The sequence below is a fragment of the Lissotriton vulgaris genome, chromosome 5 (genome assembly GCF_964263255.1).
Source record: "Lissotriton vulgaris chromosome 5, aLisVul1.2, whole genome shotgun sequence".
NCBI classification, from domain to species: domain Eukaryota; kingdom Metazoa; phylum Chordata; class Amphibia; order Caudata; family Salamandridae; genus Lissotriton; species Lissotriton vulgaris.
In genome coordinates, this window is record NC_141693.1 from 227,759,710 (window position 1) to 227,772,013 (window position 12,304).

Here is a 12,304-nt window from a genome sequence, read left to right on the forward strand (position 1 = left end):
TTACTTGCAGCTCTAAAAAAAAACGGAAGTAAGTATGGCGGCTATGTGCTTTCTGGGTATAGCGCTATTGCCCTCAAATGGGGTATGAAAAATTCTCTCTCTCTTTTTTTTCTTCTCGCTCTCTCTTTTTCTCGATCTCTCTCCCTCGCTCCCTCTCTTTATCGCTCTGTCTCTCTTTTTCTCTCTCCCTCTCTCTCTCTCTTTCTCTATCTAGCTGTATATCTATCTATCTATATAATGATACTAAGCTTTAAAAGGGCAGTACTCTTGCACAAGGCAGAGATGTTACACACGTATTTTTAAAGTATTTTATGCAGCATAATAAATGTGTTGATCTTTGTAATATAATACATTTGCATTATTTTTTCTAGAAAGTACTATTTTAAAGGAATGTTATGAGGCAATTCTAGTATCCAAAATATTAAGCAGCCCAATAGTCATCTCCGTTATTTTTTACTCCAGAGAGCTACTGAAATAAAACTTGGACCTCCGTGTTTGCGTCTCTTAATTGACAGTAACAGCATTTGCATAGAGCGGTTTTGTAGTGCTCATGGCAGTAGGGGTGTGTGGGTGCCTAACAGGATTCTATGTTTTGTCACTGACCGGAGTCATAGCGGTTGAGTGTGTTTTTGTCGTGTCTGTGTGGCAGATCATTCTAGTGCTTGGGATATGGTTTGTGCTGTTTTTTGTGTAAACTTCATGTTTCTGTTCGAATTCCCTGGCTGGTCAATCTCTTCAGGCAACGGGGGCCACCAGCAGACATCACCAACAAACAATTATCTGCTGCTACTAGACTGGTGGAGCGAGCATCTGTAGGTCACTTTGCTTGGTTGCCAGTCCTCTACAGGGCCCTCTAAAGAGCAATTGTGGTCTTCAGGATTAAACAAAGAGCAGTGGTAGGAAGGATGGCACCTACCCGGGTCCCGGCTCAATCTTCAGCTGGACCTCCTGTCTGTGAACCTTGTGTACATGAGTTGGCTATTTTTCCTCTGGCTGGAGATTGTACCATAATGTAATGTAATGTAATGTAATGTAAAACATATTTGTAAAGCGCAACTAACACCTGGCGGTTTCTTGGCGCTCGAGCATGGGGAGACAGACGAAGGGCGAAGAGCGTTAATTGTAAGCATTACAAAACAAGTGAGTTTTAAGGAGGGACCTGAAACGGGTGTAGGGGGAAGCAAGTCTTATGCCTAAAGGGAGTGTATTCCAGAGGGAAGGAGCAAGGAATGAGAATCTCAGTCCTCCCTGTTTCTTACGTTTAAAAAACGGGACCTTAAGTAGGGCCAGGTGGGAAGAATGGAGGTTGCGGGAGGGGACATATGAATGCAGTAGTGAAGAGATAAAGAACAGGCCCATACCGGCCAGGGACTTAAAAATAGTGCATCCTAATTTGAACTTACAGCGCTCAGAGACAGGAAGCCAGTGGAGGGATTTTAGCAAAGGACGGACGTGTTGGTGCTTGGGTTGATGGTAGATAAGACGTGCGGCCTGATTCTGGACAAGTTGCAGCCTCTTCAGTTGGTAGGCCGGGATGCCAACATAGAGGGAGTTGGCGTAGTCTATCCTAGAGATGACTAAAGCCAGCAAAACCAAGGTAAGAGCCTTAGTGGTCAGGAAACGAGCAATCTTTCGAATTTTCCGTACCATCTAGGAGAAAAGTAAAGTGGACCATGGTAAGTTGTGCACCTTCATTCTTTAGCTCATCTACGGTAGGTGCCCTCCAAGGCTTCCTACTTTCCACTCCCTTCTAATCTCTTACTTACACCGTCCCCTGCCTTCCCCACACCAAGAATGAAATTAGCACGACGGAATTATGTGTTTGGAACGGAAGACCAGTGCCTTGATCCCTCCTCTTCGTTCTGTATCATTATTAGGTCTCGCCTGAGCCAATGCGCTTGCGCATTGTTCCGGCGAGATTACAGTAAGGAGAAAAGAACGGTCTATCAAAACGGCGGATTAGACACAGTTCATGTTATCTATGCGCGTGCACAAACCAGCCACGTCACACACCACCATGTGTCTGTGCCTCGCATCAAACTTCAACGGCTGCCGCTCCCCCCCCCCCCAATCAGACTTCAAAGGCTGGCGCTCCCCCGCCCCCGCATCAGACTTCAAATGAATGCGATCCTGCTCCCCCGCCCCCCTGCCACAGCAATGCCGAGTGCTGGTTTTGCTTGTGTGCTTGCATCTTCCTTCCTTGGCCTTGGGTGTTTTCCGTGTTCTCCCATTCAGTGCCTTCTCAACCCCGGCCCTCGCTGCCTCTATCATTATACACTCTCCCTGCATTTTCCTGTTTCCCCTTGCTTTTTCCCGGCTCCATCATTCTATGCTTTGAAACTGAACACGCTTTGTAGCACTCAACCCTGCATGTTCTTAGTTTCAGTCTCTGTGCTGCTGCACCACATCACTCAGGGACACTACCACATCACTCAGGGGCACCACCACATCACTCAGGGGCGCCACCACGTCACTCAGGGGCGCCACCACGTCACTCAGGGGCGCCACCACGTCACTCAGGGGCGCCACCACGTCACTCAGGGGCGCCACCACGTCACTCAGGGGCACCACCGCATCACTCAGGGACACCACCCCATCACTCAGGGGCACCACCGCATCACTCAGGTGCACCACCGCATCACTCAGGGGCACCACCGCATCACTCAGGGGCACCACTGCATCACTCAGGGGCACCACCGCATCACTCAGGGGCACCACGCATCACTCAGGGACACCACCGCATCACTCAGGGACACCACCGCATCACTCAGGGACACCACCGCATCACTCAGGGACACCACCGCATCACTCAGGGACACCACCGCATCGCTCAGGGACACCACCGCATCGCTCAGGGACACCACCGCATCGCTCAGGGACACCACCGCATCGCTCAGGGACACCTCCGCATCACTCAGGGACACCTCCGCATCACTCAGGGACACCACCGCATCGCTCAGGGACACCACCGCATCACTCAGGGACACCACCGCATCACTCCGGAACACCACCGCATCACTCCGGGGCACCACCACATCACTCCGGGGCACCACTCAGGGGCACCACCACATCACTCAGGGACACCACCACATCACTCAGGGACACCACCACATCACTCAGGGACACCACCACATCACTCAGGGACACCACCACATCACTCAGGGACACCACCGCATCACTCAGGGACACCACCGCATCACTCAGGGACACCTCCGCATCACTCAGGGACACCACCGCATCGCTCAGGGACACCACCGCATCGCTCAGGGACACCACCGCATCACTCAGGGACACCACCGCATCACTCCGGAACACCACCGCATCACTCCGGGGCACCACCACATCACTCCGGGGCACCACCACATCACTCCGGGGCACCACTCAGGGGCACCACCACATCACTCCGGGGCACCACCACATCACTCCGGGGCACCACCACATCACTCCGGGGCACCACCACATCACTCCGGGGCACCACTCAGGGGCACCACCACATCACTCAGGGACACCACCACATCACTCAGGGACACCACCACATCACTCAGGGACACCACCACATCACTCAGGGACACCACCACATCACTCAGGGACACCACCAAATCACTCAGGGACACCACCGCATCACTCAGGGACACCACCGCATCACTCAGGGACACCACCGCATCACTCAGGGACACCACCGCATCACTCAGGGACACCACTCAGGGGCAGCACCACATCATTCAGGGACACCCCCACATCACTCAGGGACACCACCGCATCACTCAGGGACACCACCGCATCACTCAGGGACACCACCACATCACTCAGGGACACCACCACATCACTCAGGGACACCACCACATCACTCTGGGACAACACTCAGGGGCACCACCACATCACTCATGGACACCACCACATCACTCGGGGACACCACCACATCACTCAGGGACACCACCACATCACTCAGGGACACCACCACATCACTCAGGGACACCACTACATCACTCAGGAACACCACCACATTACTCAGGGACACCACAACATCACTCGGGGACACCACCAAATCACTCAGGAACACCACCACATTACTCAGGGACACCACAACATCACTCGGGGACACCACCACATCACTCTAATACACCACCACATCACTCAGGGACACCACCACATCACTCTAATACACCACCACATCACTCTAATACACCACCACATCACTCTAATACACCACCACATCACTCAGCCAACCACATCATCACTCAGTACCACAACAGCACTGTCCTTGCTTGCTACCAATACGCATTGCCATAGCCAATAGGACTTGCATTAGGAAAGTGTAAGCTATTGGCTTTGTGAATAGCAATGCTATTAATTTATATATTTTCAAAGCCAACACGTATTTAAAAAATTGTCATTTACAATACCAATAGCTCACACTTTCCCAATGCGAGACCTATTGCATTGCAAATGCTTGTTTTAGTGGTAATTGTTTCTGTGTGTTAACATCGAGGGATGCATCAGAACCCATTATCTTTCCAATAAAACACAAGTGGCCGGTTTTATTTATTTAGGGACAGCAGGCTGACGGCTGTATTGGGATACAGACATGAGTCTCGGTGTCAGTATACAAGAAGTTGCACAGCAGCCTCGTACACGTTCTCACAAAAGGACACCCCGACAATAAAACAACAAATCTGACATTAATGGTCTTTCTTCCATGAAAGGATGTTGCTGCTCCAGCAAACGCCTGGATGTGGCAGGTTGAAGGGCTAGCCCTGTATTCATATATTGTATGTGACCCGGGCAGTGCATTAGAGAGCAAGGACAAACCACCTGTGAATTTCCACTCCCCTATGCAGTTCTCAGTAGTGGTGAGTGAATTGTCCAACATGCATGTCTCCACTCACTCGTCTTCTACACAGGTGTGTCAAAGCAAGCACTTGAAGCGGGTCACTCTATGCCCAAATAAAGTAAGCTATATTTTGAACCAGGAATAACAGAGTGGAGGATAATAATAAAGAGACTATTCCTTTCAAGCGGAGAGTCAAATCGACCTAATAAAGCAGCACAGCACATGTATGTTTAGCACCACTTACAGCAAAGACCATGGTGCTTTATGAGGGATGCTGAGTAGGCGCACACACATAAATAGATAGATAGAGAGATATATAGATATATTTATTATTTAGTCCAAGTAAAACAGAAAAATACCCTTTCTGCTCCACTCCGTAAGTGATCCTAGTTTGCTATGCTCTGAGGTTATAAAGGTGCAAAACTGCAAAGTTTCTAATCTGAAAACTTTTTTTTCCCTCAAAATGTAACATTAGTAAAATTCACAACTTTTGAAAATTAAAAAACAATGCAAGACAACTATATTCCTAATCCCTGCACAATCCCACTTTTCATTAAATGGAATTATCTAGTGAAAACGTTTTAGTAGAAAATTCCTGTGCTGAAAACGCCATCTGCAAAGTGATTTTTCCACTAACCAAATTTTAATAAGTTAGGATCAGGTTGGTGATGTTACATCCAGCAAAACCACGTGGAGAAGGTAATGTAGGATTTCTGTAGCATCAGTCGGATTTCACTTCTTTCAGGTTTAATATAGATTTGCAGTTTAGCATGACATTCTGGCCACTGCAAACTTGCAAATTTTGTTTTCGATTTCTCTGATTACTTAAAATGCTTAGACAGCAGGACAAACCCTTATTCCACACCAGACCAGGGTTACATATATATTATAGAGTAGAGGTGTTTTGTTAGTCTCACTCAGTCAAGTGCACCAATTAGTTCCACTTAACCCCTTCCATGCTCATGACGGAGCTGCTCCGTCATGAGCATCGGCTGAGCTGTGCTCATGACGGAGCAGTTCCGTCATGGCCCTGCCACCGCGCCTGCGCGGCATGTTCTATTGGGCGGGTATTCAATAATTTTACTCCCTATTCTTGTGGCCCCTCCGTGCACCTTGAAAATAAGTGCATCTTCATAGAAGGTAATTTATGAATGTTTAGCCTCTTATGAAATTGCCACAAGAATAGGGAGTAAAATTATTGAATACTTTTTGTGCCTCCTTACTATACAGCCTTAGCGAGAATAAATCCGCTGAAGATAAAAACTTGCTTTTTGGATGAAAAGAATTGACACATTCATCCTACATTCTCAACAGGTACTCACAAAATATATATGTATAAAATCGGCCAAGCCCCATAAAGAACATTAAGGCTCAACATACCCGGGGCAGGAAGGGATGTATAACTACTATATATATGTAAAAAAAGAGTGGCCTTGTGAGCATTTCTACTAAGAATTTTTGACGAGGCACAAGATTAGAGTATCAGGGCACATAGGAGCTCTGAATTCAGATATTTTAGTAATCATACATGTAGAAATGGAGAAGATATCTGAATAGTAAAAGAAAAATGCAGGAGCTAGAATTAATCTTAAGTGTAGACAAATGGCGTAATGCTTTGTTAATTAATTAAATTTTTACCTGACTGTAAAAACTTTTCTTTGATTGCTTTAGATATCAAATTATTGTGAACGTCCTGAGGAAGGTGTGAAGATTCTTTTAAGCACCGAAACGCTGCGTCGACTGTGTTCACTTGCTTGTATATGATTGTTTTTATGAACTGCCTATAGTGGTTTTTAATCATTCTTTTAGATTGTAACCCGTTCGGGAGGTAATAAATTTTATTGTTTATATTTTAACATATCTTCTCACTTGGTGTTATTATCTTGTTTCTTTATTCTGTCCACTTGTCTACTTAGCACTGCCCTGCTTTAGTTTTAATTCATTTGATTTTGGGAGCCTATAGGTTTACAGACTTCCTAAAGTATTCAATTCTCTGTGTCCATATGGCAGGATATCGTACCTAAAACATCTAAGACAGGGTGTTTCTCTTTGAGTGAACAGGCCCACCCCTCCAGCCCCTGGCTGAGTGCCGTGTCACAGCGCTCAGACCAATCACAACATTGCATTGAAGTGTTGTGATTGGCTAGGGGGTGGGAGCATGTCTATCTGATTCCTGTTCCAACCTGGAGAGAAGATGTGGGACCCAGCGGTAAGTAATATTTCTTTTTTATTTTAAAAAGAAGCTCGCAACCCCACCCCCATCCCCACCCAATCCATTTCTGTATCATAAGTGTAAATCGCAGATTCAGATCATTTTGGGAAATATGTGTCAGAAACGGATGTAATTTATCTTTTGGACCTTCCCAAAGGATTAACAAATCATCTATATGTCTGGTCCAAAATGCAATATGTTTGGTCCATCTTTCATTAGTATCCACCCAAGCATGTTGTTCCTCCCACCATGCCATGAAGATGCAAGCATAACTTGGAGCACAACTTCCCATGGCAGTCCCAACTAGCTGGCAATACCATAGAATATAAAGAAGTTATTTTCCAAGCAAAATCTTAACATTTCAAGTAGCATCAAAGAATGGTCAAATTTGTGTAAAGGTTTGTCCCGAAAGAAGGGTCGACAAGCCTGAATACCCAAAATGTGATCATGCAAGTGTAAAGTAATACAACATGCAAGGTGACCGAAGTGTAATATTGTTGCCTGGTAAACTGGAGATCATGCTGATGAAGTCTGTGCTGTCACTACAATATAAGTGAAGAGCCAAGAAGTAAGGCAGCAGGAAAAATCCAAATAAATGAATATTTGCTCTGAGACTGCCATTCGCAGAAATGATTGGTATGCCAGGTGGTTCCTGCTTGTTTTTGTGCACTTTAGGCAACATATAAAAACAGGGGGGCACAGGATTTTTTAACATACAACAAAATACTTTTATATGTGTTATGTTTTTTTCTTTCCGTAACACCGTGTGGCAAAAACCATTGGCATGTTTTAAGCAGCTCCATGTGACCAGCACCTGATTTAGCAATATGTCTGTCTTGGCTCAGATTGTAACTTATCACACATGCTTCTCACCTTCTTTACATAATTACAATGCACATACATTTGGAATGTAATAATGTGTAATATAATCAATGTTGTTTTTCCTTTTTTTGAGACAATGACAATATGAAGTATTTTCTACTCTTGTTATGATCGACATTCTGCCTGTATGTATTTTCAATTTCACTAGGTCTATGGTGTCACGTGATTTCCCTTTCTCTAAAGGTGATGTGGCACAGTAAAAATGTATTGTGACCATGATGAAGCCCCCGAGGGGGGGAAACGCGTTCCCGCAATAAATCTGCTGTGGGAATTGGAACTTGTGGTGTGCAAGTCTTTCTGAGGCTCTCATCGCCTGGCTTTTTGACATGTAAACGGGTCTTGCAACCGTGTACTTGCACTGACCCTGTATGGTGGACATGTGCAGGCTACTGCAGGATCATATTCATATATAAATTATATGTATTACCCATATAAGTAACTTTAAGAAAAAAAATCTAAATTTAAATCTAATTTGCGTTTGATCAGGAGTGCTACATTAACAAGAACAAAACTGCACCTGTACATTAAATGCAATAGTGTCAACGGACTGCAGTTAAATGATTATTAAGTTAATGGAGCATAAAAGCTTATTTACAGTTAATAGTAAGATGAGATTACATAAGGCTCAAGACTGATGGAAATGCAGTTGATACAAACTCATAAAAATGAGTGCTCCTTAGTTTCGAAGGGAATCAGCTGCCACAATATGGTATAACCATACCTCCACACATTGTGTCACTGTCCCTTCTGGGTGGACCTTGGACGGCTTTATCCATGGTTAACGGTGGCTCCACATTTAGTGCCACTGTTGCACCTGGGTGAACCTCATATGGCACTGTGCCGGGTTTCAGGACAGTGCTTCCGTGCATTGTGCCCTGCCGCTTCTGGGTGGACCTCGCGTATCGTATACCTTGAGATGGTTTGACAGTACTTCCACTAATTTGACCCTGTTGCTTCTTGACGGTCTTACCCAAAATATAACTCTTTATGTTTAACATTGATTTGATACTCTGATCCCCATCTCTTACAGGTAGACCCTTAGAGCATATCCTTTGGTTGTTTAACAGCCCCTCTACATGTTGAGTTATTAGCACAGGCTTCTTCAATGAGTAGCTCGTGAACTACTGGTGGCTCTAGGCAACCTGTAGGTAGCTCTCCAGCCTGCAGACCCGCCTACAAAAATATAAGCTTTTGCTTGGTTGAAGTGATATAAAATTGAAAAGTATGTATTGAAGATGAAACTTTGTGTATTTTCAGAACTCATACGTTGAACTTTGGAATTAAATTGTTGAATTTGCAGATTATATTTAACCCATTGCCTGCTCATGACGAGCTCAGCTGGTCATGAGGCACGGTCGCGCTGTGCTCATGACAAGCTCAGCTCGTCATGACCGTTGCGCCTCGCCCACGCGGGGATAATTGCCCTGCTGCGCTGGGCATTCCATTGGAACGGATGTGGTCATGATGAGCTCAGCTCGTCATGAGCACAGTGCCACCGTGCTGCATGATGAGCCGAGCTCGTCATGAGCACCGGGGCGCTGCACGCGCTCCCGCCCCCCCAGCACAGCGGGGGAATTAACCCTGCAAGGGAGGGGTTGAAGCTGATATTTGAGTGAAAAATCATGCAGCACTGGGGAGGATTACAACTAACAAAATTACCTTAGTGACAGGGGCACTGCAGCTGGGGCTATTATGTATTACCCATATTGAGGCATTTAACATTGGCAAAGGCTTTTCTGCATTAGTACTGTCAACCATGTCTGATGAACGGAGGTGATGACTGCTGTTGTGGCCACTAATGTCCTATCTGATGTGGTCCCTATTACAACACTAATACAATTAGTAGCTCGGGACGATTTCCATTGAACTTAAGTAGCTCTTGCTACAGAAGAATTTGGAAACCCCTGCATCAGCAGATGTGTTCTTGATAGCATTATATCTGGGAGACCCTTTGTATTCACATCACGGTGCTCTCTATGATGGCCTCATCTTTTGGATATTGAACTCTGCTACAAATGCAGGTATTCAGAGCTGTGTTTATTGTCACACTTTTCACAACTTCGAATACGTATGCACAGTGACGTCCGCCACACCTTGTTCGAACCACATTTTGAACGTCAATCACCTTCCCCAGCACCTCCCATATTGGCCAAACTACATACAACACCCAGTAAACCATGCACTCTGAAAGGGAGGCAGGGCCAGATTGATATCGGAGCACTGGGTGACCTCGTCAGCCGTACAAACCACCACTTAAATGCCACAATAGAATGAGTTGTGTATGCACCGGCTCAGGTACGTGGGAAAAGCTTCCATCTCCTGCTACTCAAAACAACATTTGCTATGTCAAACAGGAGAATAAAATGCACAGCCCGTTATAAAAACAGAATTAATTTCAGCAACCCTAAATACACACACAATACTAACAGTAAACACAGTAATGCAGTAAACCAGAACCCAATGAACCGAAGCACAGTAATTAAAGGTGCCGAGTGATTGCCTAGCCTCCCAGAATGAAACGTATTGACTGAAAGGAGTCTCTGTTCCCTTCATCCTGGTGAGCACCCTGGGATCTACGCCTCGAGGAATCACCTACCCCTTTGCTTCTGCAGAGAGCCTTTGTCGCTGTGGTTCACTGTCTGCAATCAAATATCTTGTGAAGATGTCTTCCCCTTTGCACATTAGACAACTGCACCTCTGCTATTTACTTCTTTCATAGCTCCTCCCAGCTGTGGCTGGCCCCTGCCCCCATCTCTACACCTGGGGGGTGAGGTGGAGCTACAGTGAGGTGCCAATAGCCCATTTACTCGAGTCATAGAGAAGCCTATTAGATTGTCTATTGGGACATGTACTATGCACAGGGGATTCTTAATGATGGGGAAGGGACACATTTGATACTGGTCCCCATTACAGATGCAGGAAAAAGCACCCAACGAGGGACTCTTAAGGAGAGAATATCGAGTAGTCATATTTCTCATCGCAGCACAAGAGGAATGCCATGTAACAACATACCCAAAGCACAGATATGCTTCTTCGGCAGTGGGTCCCAATAGTATTTTCCCACCCCTGAGAGGAGTAGTGCAGTGCTCTCTATGGGTGCCAACCTTGAGTGGCCCCACAGGCTTCCCCTAATAGCAAGAAAAGACATGCATGATTTCAGATTTTTCAGCATTGAGCTGAAGGAGGTTTTCTTGCATCCAGTGCGCAATGCCTTTCAAACCTTCTGAGAAGGTGGATTGGATGTTGATATTGGTTTTGTCAAAGGAGAGGAGCAGTTGCGGGTCATCGACGTAAGAGATAGGAATGAAGCCTAATTGCCTCAGTAAGCCAGCCAAGGGGGTAAGTAGAGGTTAAATAATGTAGGGCTTAAACACGAGCTCTGCGGTCATCCCTTGGTGACTACGGTGGTCTGTGAGCAAAAAGAGCGAGGATTGATGGTTTGGGTTCGGTCCATGAGGAAATTGCTCAGCCATTTTAAGGCCTTTCCTTGGATGCCTACATTCTAAAGCCGCTTGAGCAGGATCTGGTGGGAGATGGCATTGAATGCTGCGGACAGGTCTAGCAGTACCAGGAGTACAGCCCTACCCCTGTCCGCCAGCATTTGGATGTTATCAGTTACTTCCACCAGTGCTGACTCAGTGCTGTGCTTAGGTCAAAATCCTGACTGTGTGGTCAAGGCGATTTGAGGATTCCACAAACTCGGACAAATGCTTATTTATGTGCTTCTTTAAGAGTTTGCTGTGTAAGGGGAGCTAGGAGATGGGGCGATAGTTAGAGACATCTTCGAGGGCGGCTTTAGGATTTTTCCTAATGTAGATAACCTGAGCTGCTTTCCACTCCACGGGCAGGCTGCCTTCCTCCAAAGAACTATTGAGTATTGAGCTGATGGGAGCTGCAAGTGTCCTGGATAGTAAAGCAGTGGTCTTGTCAGGTATTGGGTCAAGTGGGAACCCTGATTTGACTACTCTTAATGATTCTACTTAGATTGTGGTTAGAGCTGGGAAGGTTTCAAGGGTTAGGGCATCTGGTGTGATTGGGGGAGGGTCTATGCTTGGGCCTGAATGAGGATAGGAATTTGAAGTAATCTTTTGATTGATGAATTCTAGTTTTTGAGATGGTTTGCTATGTTGTCACACAAAGTTTGGGAAGGGGCTTCCACGGTGTTGCATGCCCTAGAGTTGATGAATGAATTTAGAACCCGAAATAAGGTGCGCGAGGGGAGTTAACACTATAACTTGAAAAAACTGGATATGTGTGATTTCCGATCAAGTTTTAGATTTGTGTGGTATGTTGCGAGTGCCGTCCTGAATCTTTCTTTATCTTGTGGATCTTTGGAGAGGCACCATTGCCATTCCAGTTTTTTGCATCGACTTTTTCAG

At 45.9% G+C, this 12,304-nt stretch overlaps 1 protein-coding gene across 6 annotated transcripts in view; it reads right to left on the reverse strand.

The window, feature by feature from the left end:
* Window positions 1–12,304, reverse strand: part of LOC147710549 (uncharacterized) — a 493,247-nt gene that overhangs the window by 249,347 nt on the left and 231,596 nt on the right. The window contains exon 1 of one of the 6 annotated variants that reach the window (XM_086921212.1): window positions 10,522–10,592. The exons of 4 other annotated variants lie outside the window; for them this stretch is intronic. The gene's annotated coding sequence lies outside the window, so the exon portion shown is untranslated. Of the gene's footprint in view, window positions 1–916; window positions 1,010–10,521; window positions 10,593–12,304 lie in introns of those variants that run through there. One more of the 6 variants, XM_086921213.1, reaches the window with a different exon arrangement.